The following is a 14465-nucleotide window of genomic DNA, read 5'->3' on the forward strand; positions in this document are numbered from 1 at the left end:
GCATTGTGGTCGAATCTTTTATACCCACTAACTTTGTTTAAGGGAAAAAAAACCCTAAAAACTAGAAAAAACGAAATTTCGGTACTTAATAATGCTGAGTGGGTATCGCCGACTTTGGCTGTTTTTTAAAGCTATTGTAAGATGCTCCCAAAAGTACACACGAGAATTTTTGTCCGGGTATTGATTGTAGTCTAATGATCAAAATTTCTAACAATTTTTTACTTTTGAAAATCGAGACATTCCCAGTTTTCGTTATAATGTAGGCGATTTCGATGCTTGGGTGGATTCCAAGGTTTTTGCAAAATTTAAAGTTGTAGTCTTCCTTTTGGCCATTCGGGGAACGTTCCCGGTAAACGTAACACAGACGGACAGCCATCGATTCGATATATACTTTTTGGAACGTCTGAAGTTTAGTTCTGAGAATTGCAAGCGTTCTGATGAAATGAATATAGCACCAACCTTCTGTAGTTGGTGCGAAAAGGCAATAAACTTGTCACTTGCTGATGAAGGTAATGCTTGATTGTGGTTATTAAATATGTACATATGTATACGAGTTAAATTTCTTGTTCTATGAATGTAATGAAATCCATACGATATATGTATATGAATATCACTCACTAATAATGGCTGCAAAGTTAAAATTTACGCTTTTTCAGTCACACAAGAATAAAAATAAGAAACATATTAAGTTGTAGTAAAAGATAATTTTTTTTTTTTTTTTTTACAAAAACAAATCTAAATAAAGAAACCTAACCTTACACAATAATAACAAATAAACGAGTGCTAACGTTTTGCAATGTGTTAATTGCATACGTATGCATACAATTCATTATAAATAAAATTTAATTACTTAGGTGTTAGTAAATGTGAAACACTTTTATATGCATAGGCGGAAAACGGACGGCGTGCTAACTTGATCATAGACATGTAACGCATGCATATAACTATCAAAATACCCAGAGTTTCCCAAAGCTAAAATCGTAGCTAAGCCGAAATATCAATTTTGTGACAAAACTTTCCCTTTAACACTGCTCGTATTTTAATTGTAAAGCTTCGCTGAAGTGATTCGCAAAAATGAGATGTTTAGTAACTTGATGTACTCATTAGGTGGGAATGTGAAACTTATCAGAGGCTTGCATTGCCTAGAATAATCCATCACCGCACATAAGTCACGGCATCGAAGAGCGGAGGCGCCACAATATGCAACATGAATAGCGAATTTGGCTTGATGTTGTGTGCCTAATAATCAGATCATCGAAATCATCTATAGAAGTAAAAAACAGTCTCTTGGTGCACCACTCTACTCGGTTCGCACAAAACTAATAGAAAAGACAACACTGATTAGAATTCTATTTAGATATAATTCTCCACAACAAGTTGGAAAATAGGCACTCGGTCGCTATTACCACAAAGATATACATGAAACAATGTATTGATTATCTAAGACGATATGTATTATTCTAAGACGGAACTCTTAAAAGCACTAGCATCTAAGGCTATCGGCTTTTATTAAACACTCTACCGCACTTGAGATTCAAACCCACGACCATTGACTTGCTAGTCGAGATTCCTCGCCTTCGGCTACTCAGGCGGATTAAGACGATATGTACATATTATATGAGATATACAAACTTTATTGAAACCCTCTCCTCGGGTATTTTAACTTAACCATATATATATATATGTAAATGTTATGCTTATTACAATTATTCTTGCAGAGATTTACATTAAAAATGCAAGTGTTTGTCTAAATTTTCCATGTTTTGCTCCCGTTATGTTAAAGTCAAATAAAAGTGAGTGCAATGACATGTACGCAAAACTAAGCAAAGTTTTCAAAGTTATAAATGGACTCCTTGGAGCCAATTGTGAAGCAATCTTCATATTAGGCTATTTCGTTTAATCTTTGGTTGAAAAAGATATAAGGCAAAGTTTTCGTCGATGTGATGCACTCTGAATTTCTTTCGCCCTAATAGCACAAAAATTAATAAAGGTTATTATTTGAGTAGCATGGTTCGCTTGCGTGAACCTATTCGATGGAATTAGAGGCAGACAATTTTTGGTTTCTGTACAACGTGAGTGCATTCTATTACTTCTTCGAAACTTTTTCATCAGTTGTTGAACTTTTACAGCATACCGGCGGATCTAGAAATATTTTTTAGACTAGATTGAAGAGGTAAAATCGAATCGAAAAATGCACCATTCTCAATAAAAGTAAACAAATGTCATCCTACTCTTATCTGAGGACACAATTAACGCTTAAAATACTCTCAGTCTTTAAAAAAATGAAACCCTTCGTGCGATTTATTACCTTCGGAGTACAATGTCAGCACATTATGTTTATTTTTTCCACTCTACAGCATTTGCGGTAGTTGTGATAGACCCACCTAAGCCTATCTATTCGTCTGCCGTCTGTCTGTCCATGTAAGTTTGTTTTGTTTATGGTTCGAAATTTTTGAGATATTTTGATGACATTTTGTACGCTGACATGCTATTAAAAATGATTTGGATCGGTCCACACTTTCCACCAGTCCCCACATAACGTACTAATTTGGAAAGTCGTTATAGAAAACATTTTTGCAATTTTCACAATTTCTCGACAAAACACGTTTTGTGCTAGCATTTGGATATTCTAAATTGGTACGAAAAATTTGATTCGGCTGGGACAATTTTTTGAATCTTCTCCCCCCTATAACCAACCGTTCCTATGAAAACTGAATCTTTGTATAGTAAAAAGATACAATGTTTAATATTTCATGATTTAGTTCATAAATATCAACAAATATTTTTTTTTGGGATACCATTGTATATAAGGATTCTTCCAATACACGGCCTTTCATAAAAACTATGCCTTTGTATTATTGTGAATAACTGTATTAGGTGAAGTTGCGTAGGGTATCTAATAGTTAACCTTGCCCAACTACAATGCTCTTACTTGTTTTTTTATCTAATTATTGCTAAGCAAACAATAGATTTGTATGTTTGTTTATAAATAAAGTTAAGCAACGTAAATGTTTTTATCTATGGGTTATAAAATTGCGTTCTTTGTTCCTTTAAGGGTTGCTATATTACTAAATACAAGTAAATAATAAACAAATAAATTATTTTACAATCATATCACGTTTTAAAAAAGCTTTTGTTTGCTTTGAATTGGAATTTTTTTTGTTAATATCAGACAGAGATTATGAGAAAAATTTTTATTAGTACAAAAAGTGAAGTACGTGCAATGAAATTTATTTAATAAAAGTGTTATTGGTTTTCAGTCGTCTGAAAAGTTATTTTTAATATGCCTTCTTGGTAATTACTACGATTAAGTGTATTTTTAGAAGTTCCAACCGCTTGTATCCTGAATTTGATTCACTTAAGATCTTAAGACTGATTGTGGATTTCTTATGTTGCTTTATGTATGGTGAGCACAATCAACTCAGAGACATCTTTCGTTTACGACGTCAAATATTTTTCCAAATCTACTTGCTGCTATTCGGCCAGAGCCCCAAGAAAAGGTTAAGACTATGTTGAACGTTGCATGGTGGTTATGCCCACATACGATGTTATATTGACAATTTCGTATATTTATGGGAAACCATATCTTCCTTGCTTTAAAAACGAATAGAAAGAAAATCTAGTCATATTAGGTAATTATTGGAGCTTCTTCATGTCAACATAGCATCAAGGAAGGAGAGGTATAATCATTTCTATCAAAATGTTTGCAACGTTCAGAAGGAAGCTTCAGCGACACCACCAATTATATATATTCCTGATTAGCATGATATTCTGAATCGATTTAAGCATGTCCGTCTGTCCGGCTATCCATTTGTTGCAAACATTTTTGGAAGTTCTTGCATGCAAGTTGGTATTGGAAGTGGGTTAAATTGGTCGAAGGAGACGCCCACATTACCACGTAAACTGAGAACACCTCTTTTTGCCAAAAAAATAAACCACTAGTTTTTTAATCATTACTCATAATCTACAGCAGATAAATCTACAATAATTTTAATTGTTAAATTATTCTACGGATAATGATGTAGTGTACGTACAAAGATAATAAAAATTCGCCACGCCTACCGAATGTTATACTGTATCAAAATTTCAGTTTTTTCGTCATTGCCTTTATAACGCCAAGTAACAAAAATCTTATAAAATTTGCAATTTGCCCATATGCTCGTCTGTCCTCATGTCCATCTATCTATTGCCTATGGTAAATATTCATCCGTTCGCAAAAATGAAAACGTCGCCTATAAATTTGCAAAAGCATTCGAAAATCACCTAAACTAGTCAAAAGACACTCCCACAACACCTATATGATTTTATGCAAATTGCGGCCGTTCCCGCAATGTACAACTTTTAGAGAATTCGTCAAAGAATTTATGTAAAAGTCTTAGGCTGTCGAACAAGAAAGTCGGTGAGATTTAAGTGAAAGAAAACTTTCTTAAATAAAGTTTTCTGCTTATCGCAGAATAAGCGTTCGCTAAATTATTACAACGTTACTTTTAAATAGGAGATCAATAAATCATTTAACAACGTTGACAGACGTCTATTTAGAAAATGCAATAAATAAATTTACATTTTATTGATTCACACAACATTGTTGCATTATACAGACTATACTCGCCGTTCCCATTCAAAACAATAGAGTGAAATGTCAGTTTTTTTTTTTGTTTTCCATCGACGTAAAGCGATAACAAAAGCAATTTATATACGTCTTGAAACGAATCCTGGGCACCTTTCATTACTATATTTTTCTTTGTTTTTTTGCAGTTTTAGCTCTAGCGATTCCATAGAAGTACTCAACTTATCTTTAAATATCATTTCAGAAAATGATTTAACTTCAGAGTTCTGGAGAAATTCGATAGCACGGACAACACTGCAATAATCTATTTCGATTATAAGTGGAGCATAAAATTGAGTACCTCACTTTCCTGCAATGAGGTGCATTATATTTGCCGCTTTCTTTTTTCTTGCAAAGTTTGCTTAAAAGAGACAACACTACAAATGCTTTCAACTTTTACTGACGTACTTCATGACACTTTTACGTAAAACTGTGCAAATTAAATACAATTATAGTCACGTTGCATATACTAACTGCCTTATAAAGTATACATAAGCGCATAGTCAACACACATTTATATTTACAAATGCATATATCAACACAAATTTATTTGAATTGTTGATATCGATCGACAAGCCAAAGGTATAGAAAATAGAAGGAAACACAATAAAAAGCAACGGCCCGGGAGTGCTTAGAGAGCATTCGTTGCCTTTGCATTAGCTTAGCAACTGGGATAAATATATCTGCGGTTCGTATCTGTAATTGATTTGCATATAAAAACCCTCTATAAAGTAAGAGGGTTTTTTCCAAAAATTCCATACACTTTAGACAAAGCGTACGGGGGGTTATTTAAATAAATGGTGTCAGCATAAATACTCTCACTAAACGTTCATAGAGTACCATGCTCCCCATGACAAGGAAGGACGACTAAGCATTGCTATGAGCTGCTTATACGAAAATAAATATAAAGCGCATGAGAATTATTGCCATCACATAAAAAACTTTTTCTTCGCTATAACAGATAAGTGAAGATATTTGCAAAAAAAAACTTTTTTTAGTTGCCGCATTGGTAAGGGTAGATTAGTAAGCGTGTCTTGCGTAGCATTTTTATGAGTCTTTTCGTCCGACAGTTTTGGTGGTGGGTATTCAGAAGCCGACGATGTGCTCTTATTTTGTTTGTAGAACTCGCATTGCATAGATTGAATTAATATAAAAAATATTTTGCAAAATTACAGATAGTTTTAGGTACTTCCAAAGGTGAAAGTGAATACATACCATCATTTTGCAAAGGAAACCCCGCTAAAAACGGTAGATATTTGAAATATTTATATAAAACAAAAGAATTTCATAAAAACCTAAACTCCGATATAAAACATTAATCTACTTAATAGGCATGCACTCCTATCCTTTTTATACCTAGCACCCGATGAAGGGTATATTCATTTTGTCAAAACGTTTGCAAAAAGCCCAGAAGGAAGCTTCAGATGCCTTACAAAGTACATATATTCTTGACCAACATCAAATTCTTAATTAACGCTGCAATACCTGCACAAATGTAGAAAACATTTACTACGCCTACCCTATGTTCTAATGTATCAAAGAACTGATTTCTTTCAAAACAGATTTCAAAATCACCATAGGTACATAAATTCTTGGCCAGCTTTAAATTTGAAATGCGCATCTGTCCCTCCGCCCAACTGCGTAGTATCGGTGGTAAACATGCTCCCGTTAGCGAAAAAGAAGATATCGTCTATAAATTCGCAAACGAATTTGGAAGTCACCTAAGCTTTTCAAGGAAACGCCGACAACTCCCGCCCGCGTAGCGGAAACTTTTATTATGAAAATAGAAAAAAAAAGCAACCGCGCTTACCCCATATTATAGAGCCTAAAAATTTAACTTTTTCACTTGTTTTGTTTTCTTTAGAATGACGGCAACGAGTATGAACGATTCGGTCGCGACCGAATATAATTTTCATACTTGTTGAAGAGACTGACCAATTTATCTTGCACATTTCAGCGGCCTTCATTAAGTACCAATGAAACAATCCAATTTCCCATGTGTCGATAGCTTCATTTTTGCGGCCAGGAGAATGTTCACAATAAACATTACTCAGACGGACATACTTAAATCGATTCAGAAGTTGATGCTAATAAAGAATACTTATATGTATTTTGTAGAGTCTCGAAAGAGCTTCCTTCTGGGCGTTGCAAACATTTTGAGAATTAAACATAACCCTCATCCTTCGACGATGGGTATAAAAATATTCTCTATAGGGTTTAATATAGATTTTGACATTATTCGTAAAGCGAGTGGGAATTGAAATACTACGTGAACATGTCAGAATGTAGTGTAATATTCTCGGCACCCGATGCAACCCGGGTATTGAATCGTTTGCTTATACTCGTGCATAAGACTTTGATTATTTTCTACGTTAAACGTTAACAAAAGTCAATCGAAAATTTACTAAAACTACTTTAAAAGACACTTACTTGAGCCGAGGCTATCTATGTCTTTAATATACAAATTGCCTTCCAAAGGCCCAGCACTTTTTAGACAATCTAATAATTTCTTAATCAAGCGCCAATGTAGCAATGCGTCTTCCCCATTTTTGCCCCTCTTTACACAGATTTTCGACTTTTACTTAAACCGAAAAATAACAACAAATTTTTAATTTAATACATGCATCCGTACTTCACCTTCGAACATTAAATGTGGTACTTAGCCTGATCTCTGAAAAAATACGCTATAAAAAGTTGTAAGATAATATTCGCCTTGAAAGAAATGTCGTCATAACTAAAGAGAACACAGCACATGTAGCCATTTCTCTTGAAATTAATTTAGTTTTTTAGCCAAAGTGACTGTGGCTTTTGTAAGAAATGCCGACGCCATTTGTTTAAAGATTTCAAGCAAATAGTTGTTTGATAAATTTTAGCTTTCAGCTCAATTTTAAGGCGAAAGATAAACGGAACTTAGTTAAATTTAATATAAACAAAATGAACTTTGATTTTTTTCATTTAGTACACACTTTTAATTGAACCGCACCAGTGAAAATAAATGAATTGGAAGAGAAGACAAATTGTGTTAAATAAAATTCTTTAAAAAAAAATGGTTATCTATTTTTATTTAAGTTATGATGAAAGCAATAAATTGTTAATTTTAATAGACAATAAATATTAAATGGGATATTAAATAAAAAGCAAGCAAGAAATTTATATCTGGCCGTAGCCGATTCTGTTACACCCACCGACTGGGTGGTGGTGACTTACAAGTACGAACTGTCATGTTTTTGTCGTTGTTTCCCTCCTAGGGTATAAGTGATGATGAGCAATAAACCTGGAGAGCTCTTAAGCTGCGCGAACGGAGAACCAAATTTTTGCTTTAACTGGACATGGGATTGTCGAGTTATTTCTGTCGTTTTTCTTAGAAAAATATATTTTCCATATCTCTGGGTGTAGAAATTGCACCATGTGTGGAAATAAGCCAATAAGCCATTCTCGAAAGACGCAGAATTATATCGTAAGAATTAATTACCTTTAAACGGGAGCCCGTCTTGGGGTAATGCAAACGTAATTGCAGGATGGTTTTAGCTATGTTTCGTATGGCTGTCCGTAAGTGGGCTGTCACCGCGAAGTGTAAGTTATACTGTCAGCACGATTGTTTACCGATTTTGGTCACTTCAAAAGTTGCGACGTCCCTGAGCGAACTTCCGGGTATTATTGCGAAATTATCCCTTCGCACTTTAACCCGAAACATTGCAAAATAGCAGGCGTGGGGATATTTTTTCATTGGATCGTTACTGTTAGCCATGTTAGTTATTTGTTTTACTGCTTTTTAATATCGTTGATTAGAAAATTCTTGATTACTGTGACCAAGTTTGTCAGAGAATCAGATGCATTTTTATGTATTGCATGGACTTGAGCGTCAACACGATATACTTACCTTCAAACTTAGTACGCGACCAATAACTAAGAGTGTTTATTCAAATCTCGTTTTCTATTCCGACCGTACGGGTGGGCCTATCATGCGCTAACGTATCATAATTATATCGTATATACTTTAAGAAGCTTCCAATACGTATTACAAATGCAGGAACAAATCCAGTACACTGTGATCAGTCACCGATGAGCATCGGTGCGTTTTAAAGACAATTTTCTTAGAAACGATGTCATAGGTATGATTTTTACAATTTTCCCAATCATTTTCTATCAAAATTGCTTCCCTCCCAATATTCTAGACTGAACTGTGTTTATTTACAACATATAAATTGCAGATTTTCTCCATTTAAAAATCACTTAATCCGTCACCTCTCCACTGACTGTAAAAAACGAGAAATACATTTTTTTTTTTGCATAGCAATCAGCAAAGCTAAATGCATACGGTAGCCGTTATTGGAGTGGCGTTAAAAATGCTTTTATATGCAATATGCATAAACAGCGCAAAAAGCTACATTTGAAAAAACCGGCTTCTGCCTTTCTAAAATAAAAAAAAAGGAGAAAAAAAAATGTATTCTATGCCGCCTAAGGCCTTGTTTCGAGACAATTTCAAGTATATTAAAAATAAAAAAAAACTTATCAATAGAGCTTAAATGTTTGACACATTACGTCGTTGAAGGCATGAGCGATATAATTTCAAATACTAATGACAATAGCAATTCAAATAACAATAACGAAATAGTAATGACAAAGTCATACCATTTGAAACAATAATTTTCTGTTGTTTTGAAACCTATTTATAAGGCGACATGTCCGCCATACACTAGTAGTTGAAATTCCTGATAATTTCTTACATCTTCGTTTTAAAAATGGGATTGCAAAAACAATGAATGAAATCTAATAGTAGTTCGGCTTGAGTCAGTAATTCAACTCAATATGGTCATTGATTCATACGCTTGCGTAAACCGATCGTAAAAATGTAGCCTGTCCTATTTCGAATGATCGACAATGCACTGATGTACAGCTTCCATAATTCTTTCATGCATTACTTTTTTGCCTATCCGCAATACGAATATTGATTGGCGTTAGAAATTATTCGCTGGGAAGATTGTATCCACCGCAAATTCAATCTGAATTTAAGATTCTAAACTTCAAAACGATCCAGAATAATTTTACGCAAACAATAGACACCCATGTTCCCACACATTCTCTCTTTAAGACCATATAATCCAGAAGAGGAGTCACAAGAATATCCGACTAAATTACCTCAAATTTTTTCAAGCCATTACAGATAGATTTAAAAAACGTATCTCTAATCTTCTAACGCGTTTAAGTATTATGTATCTGCTGTTAATAGATACGATATTGACCCTGGTTTTTTACAGCATAATTATATGCTTAATCACATTCAAAATTTCTACTTGTTCTTCAATATCTCAGCTGAACAATACACAGAGAAACATTGAAATATTAAATAATTAAAACATATGTAATTTCAAAGAATTAAACATCTATTAATATATAAATATTATGTTTTCTTCAGTCGAGTCATTGAACCAACTATTTACTTAAAACGTGTCTTTATTTATGTATTAGTTATTGTTAAAGCTAAAGACTACTAATAGAAAATATTCTAAGCAAAAGTTGATTAAACTGCCATGAACTTTTAATACCGAAACGTTGTTTCTGTTGTTAAGTTAGTATTGTCTTAATAGTGAATACATTAGAATGCTTTAAAGACCGAATGAGCGACAGAGTAGCTAGCATAATTGGACATTGAATTAAAACATTTCTAAAGATCCGTAGAACTTGGGGATGGACATTTTTGTTGTTGTTTAGATATATAATTTATCTTGTATGGATTAAAAAAAAAATTTTCTTGTTGTCTTAAAAAGATGACTTTCATAAGAACTAATATTTTCGGTGTGATTTTGCTATTGTGCATCTTCTGCCCGCCCCTCTTTTCTACTAGCGGTTTCCTGATTCGTCGAAATTTGGAAACTTGGAACCGGGTATTAGCATTTTTATTAAAATTCACAAGTTAAATGTAGAATTGGAGATTTCCTCTAGGTCCATTCGGTCAACCAAGTCAACTATTTTAAAGTTTCATAGGGATCTGAAATAATTGTATTAAAGTAAAGTGCTGGAGCTACGTTAGGTGTTGAAAATTCAAATCAAAACTCATTCGAATAATTGCTTTAAAATAAGCCAATCTATGTTTTGTGTAGAAAGAATTTAGAGAATTATTAAAATTAAAAATTATTAAGACTAAAACCCCCCTATGGAAGAAACTCTGCTAGGGTCTTATTTAAGAATATTTTCTGATCTGACTGAATTTCGTTTTTGAAGTAGTTAATGGAATATCACCCGGCCTAAGCCGCCTTCTTGTTCGAACGCTTCTGTAAAACTATAAAAAATTTATGTGGACCGGAAAAAAGCGGCGCTAAAGCTTTTTAATAATAAAATTATCGCAATAAGCTACGGGTGGTGCGGTTAATTTTCTAAATTAACATCTTTTGGAGGAAGCAACAGCATATTTCATCCCCAAACACGTTCAGCCAAAACATCTATAATGCATTTATATTTCATGTTAATGCCATTAATATTTATTTTCGTTCAGCTAACATATATGTTCGATCATTTTGTTGGATTACAAGGCTATGCAACCTTACTATGTAGGGAGATAGGAGAGATTTTGAATAAAATGTTCCCAATACTTTGTTTTATGAAAAATATTCGCTTGAGGTGATGGATATTCAAGTTTTGCTCCCGGGTGAATTAAAGCTTTTCCTGGCTTTGTTATGTTTTTTGGTTTAAACCAAGTAACATAGAAACGTGTTAATAAAGAGAAAATTTAATTTCTTTTTGTAAAAATCACGAAATCTCCATAAAAAACATCAAATGTAGAAGCTGTAGTCATTTTTTTGTTTCATTTTTTTTTCAACTTTATGCCTTTTACATGGAAAAGGTAGGTGTGGGGTTAAATGGAAAAATACTTTTTTTTGTAAATATATTTTGCACGGTGATGGCCTCATATTCTTTTTTTCTTTTGTGCATTAGCTAGTATGCATATATGTTTTTGTATTGAAGAGTAGGCAAGCGTTTGGTGCTATTGTTTTTTTTGTCTCATTTTTGTTTTTTCCTTTTTTTATATGATTTCAGTTTATCTACTGCAACACATCATATGCATGTAGGCGGCCCATGGGGAAAGTAGGTTGTGCTAAGTTGAGGAATTACGTTTCGAGTGCATAGTGCAGATCGGAGATTAAACAAAGGCAATGTACACCAAAAAATAAAAAATAATAATAATAACAATAACAGCAAAAAGTAACAACAAAAATATAGCGGCCTTTAGGCGAATTTTTAATACCCATCAACAAACTGAAAATCAATAATTATTAGCTCAGCAATATCAAGTGAATATTTGAAACTGTTCGCACAGAAACTAAATCATTTATTCAAATTGCGATTTGCAGTAAACGAATCTAACGTAATCGATAATTTCTTTTCTGTCTGGTACCATCTAAGGAAAAGAAATCAAAATCAAAGAGAGTTTGAAAGCGCACTAGACGTCCGCTCTTCACTGTATAGATTTGAGCTTTTAATGAACATTTGGACAAATTTCAGATACTAATTTTTATTCGAGGATATTTTCCGAAACTCTTCCACTTTTATTATTTTTGGCCGAAACATATTCTGAAAGAGCAAGCAAACGCAAGAGAAAGAACGGGACTAACATTAAATTTGAAGTTGATCATGTTTATATATTATAATCATATGGAATCTTTCCACTTTCTAGTTTGATGAGTTGAAACTCTGAGTGTGAAGAATTATTCATTTGCATCTTTAAGCTCGAATTGGAAAAATATAACAAAAAAAAAAACAAACCGTAAGACCGACAAAGCTTAGGCAAGTACAGAAAAGAATGCAAGTTTTTCTCTTTAAACTATAAAGTCAACAAGAGTTTCAAATTTTTACATGGCTGTAATAAACATTTGAGACAGTCAATGTCTTCTATAAAATAAAACGCTTGTATTCTCGCATGCGTCTTACTTTTCGTATTCATCTTGTTCTGATGGACGAAACAAACCGCTGGCCTACGTTTGAAAAGTTTTTCAAATTTCTTATTTTCCAAATGTTATATCACAAGGGAATGGGACTTTCGAAGATCTCTTCCGAGTACTGAGATAAAAATAATTAGGAAAAAACGAACTTGCAATGAGAAAACTTCTCACAAATTTCGCAAAGTCTTATTTATGTTGCTTTCTAATGCTAATGGTAATGAGAACAACTTTCTATGTATGCAATATAAGGTGCATATATAAATATTTTCTATTTATTTATTTATTTCAATCTGCAGCAATACACAAAGCCTTCCACTAGGCCAAAAAAAAAAAAAAATATTACCAAAGGAAAAAGACTATTTTGTGTTCCCAAGGCAATTGATGTGTGGTGCATTCAAATTACTACTACGTTGCATAAAATATATTCTGTCTATATTCTGTTCCGTCATATTTACTTTCTTTTTATGTCAAATTCCAGAACAGCTTAAGCATGTCCGTCTATCTGTCTTTCTGTGTAGGGTTCTCTTTGATTGGAAGTTATTGCACACAGGCTGGTATTGAAATTAAACTAAATCGATCAAAGAACCCCACCACAGCACAACCTAATGTGTGACCACATGATTTTTTGCTCGTTTCTTAGAAACCATAACAGATACAAGAATAAAAGTTGGTATTTATATTCTATTCGTCTTCGTGCAGAAGCTGTAAAAAAAAACTTTAAAAAAACGCGTACCCCTACTTAATAATGTAGATTCCATAATAAAGAATATTGAAATTACATTCCTCTATCGTAACGCATCCAAAAAGAAACCTACGTGACCGAACACAGCTCTACATATTATTGACCCGTGTTAAGCGGCGATGAACGTAGAAGACTCGGCCCAATTTGTTATTTGTTTTGATTACATTCCAAGGAGCCATAGCGATTTTTATTCATATTTACATGTTTATCGAAATGGAAAACAGTTACAAGTTTTAAAGGGAAATCTGTCTTGAATATTACTCTATCAGAAACCCAAAATTTTGCTCAAGAGAGTTGAGAAACGCACTTTAATTAAAAATAATTCCTTTCTTCAAACAGTTGAGTTCACGCTCCACTGCGCGTTTCTGCTCTAACCAATTTGGCCCATTTTCAACACTAACCTGCATGCAGAAATTTCCAATGTTTCAACCAAATTTAAAGTCGATTTTTTGCCAGGGGACTGCCAACAACACAACCCACGCCGGCGAACAGAAATGGCTAAATCAATTCAGAATTTCACGCTGATCAAGAGTATGTATACTTTATAGGGTGTCTGAAGCTTCCTTTTGGTTGCTACACACATTATAAGAAAAACAGTGATGGGTATAAAAAAAATAATGCATTATGTTGACATATGAACGATGATTGCTGGACTTTGATGTACTCGTAACTTCGTAGTTACTTGATCAGAGACACGGAATGGTAAAAATTATAGGGCGACGAAAATTTTGATTTTAGATTTAATTAATTACATAAAATATATATAATATTTAGCCATTTAATTTAAAATTAATATCACTGAAATGTATGTTTTTTTGGTTGATTTCATTTCATTGTCTTATACAAGGAAGACGTAATTTTTCCATTTTATTTCAGCTGGAATTATTGGAATAAACTGGAAATTTGGACGTGTTATGCTTTTGGAAATATGGGTAGGTGGGTGAATTGAATGCTATGTTTGCGAGAAATAAGAATGTCTGATAATGCAAACGTCCAGTTTCAATCTTTAGAAGCAAACTTAAACTTCACATATTTAAGAACAAAATAAATGTCAAAAAATTTGCTAACAACCAATCAGCGATTTCATCGTCCATAAAAAGTGCGAGAAACTTTTCCAATTCTTCCAATTCGAAAAGTTTTTTTTTGCATCTGCTATCATTTCCTTATATAATATTTAAAT

The 14465-nt window shown here is 33.3% G+C and overlaps 1 protein-coding gene and 1 non-coding gene across 2 annotated transcripts in view; both read right to left on the reverse strand.

The window, feature by feature from the left end:
- Nucleotides 1-14465, reverse strand: part of LOC119641465 (T-complex protein 1 subunit eta) — a 45699-nt gene that overhangs the window by 26408 nt on the left and 4826 nt on the right. The gene's annotated exons all lie outside the window — the stretch shown is intronic.
- Nucleotides 5349-5470, reverse strand: LOC119641538. Its single transcript, XR_005247847.1, has one exon. It is a non-coding gene; the product is annotated as a U4atac minor spliceosomal RNA (small nuclear RNA).

Source organism: Glossina fuscipes, unplaced genomic scaffold, assembly GCF_014805625.2.
Source record: "Glossina fuscipes isolate IAEA_lab_2018 unplaced genomic scaffold, Yale_Gfus_2 150, whole genome shotgun sequence".
Classification (NCBI taxonomy): Eukaryota; Metazoa; Arthropoda; class Insecta; order Diptera; family Glossinidae; genus Glossina; species Glossina fuscipes.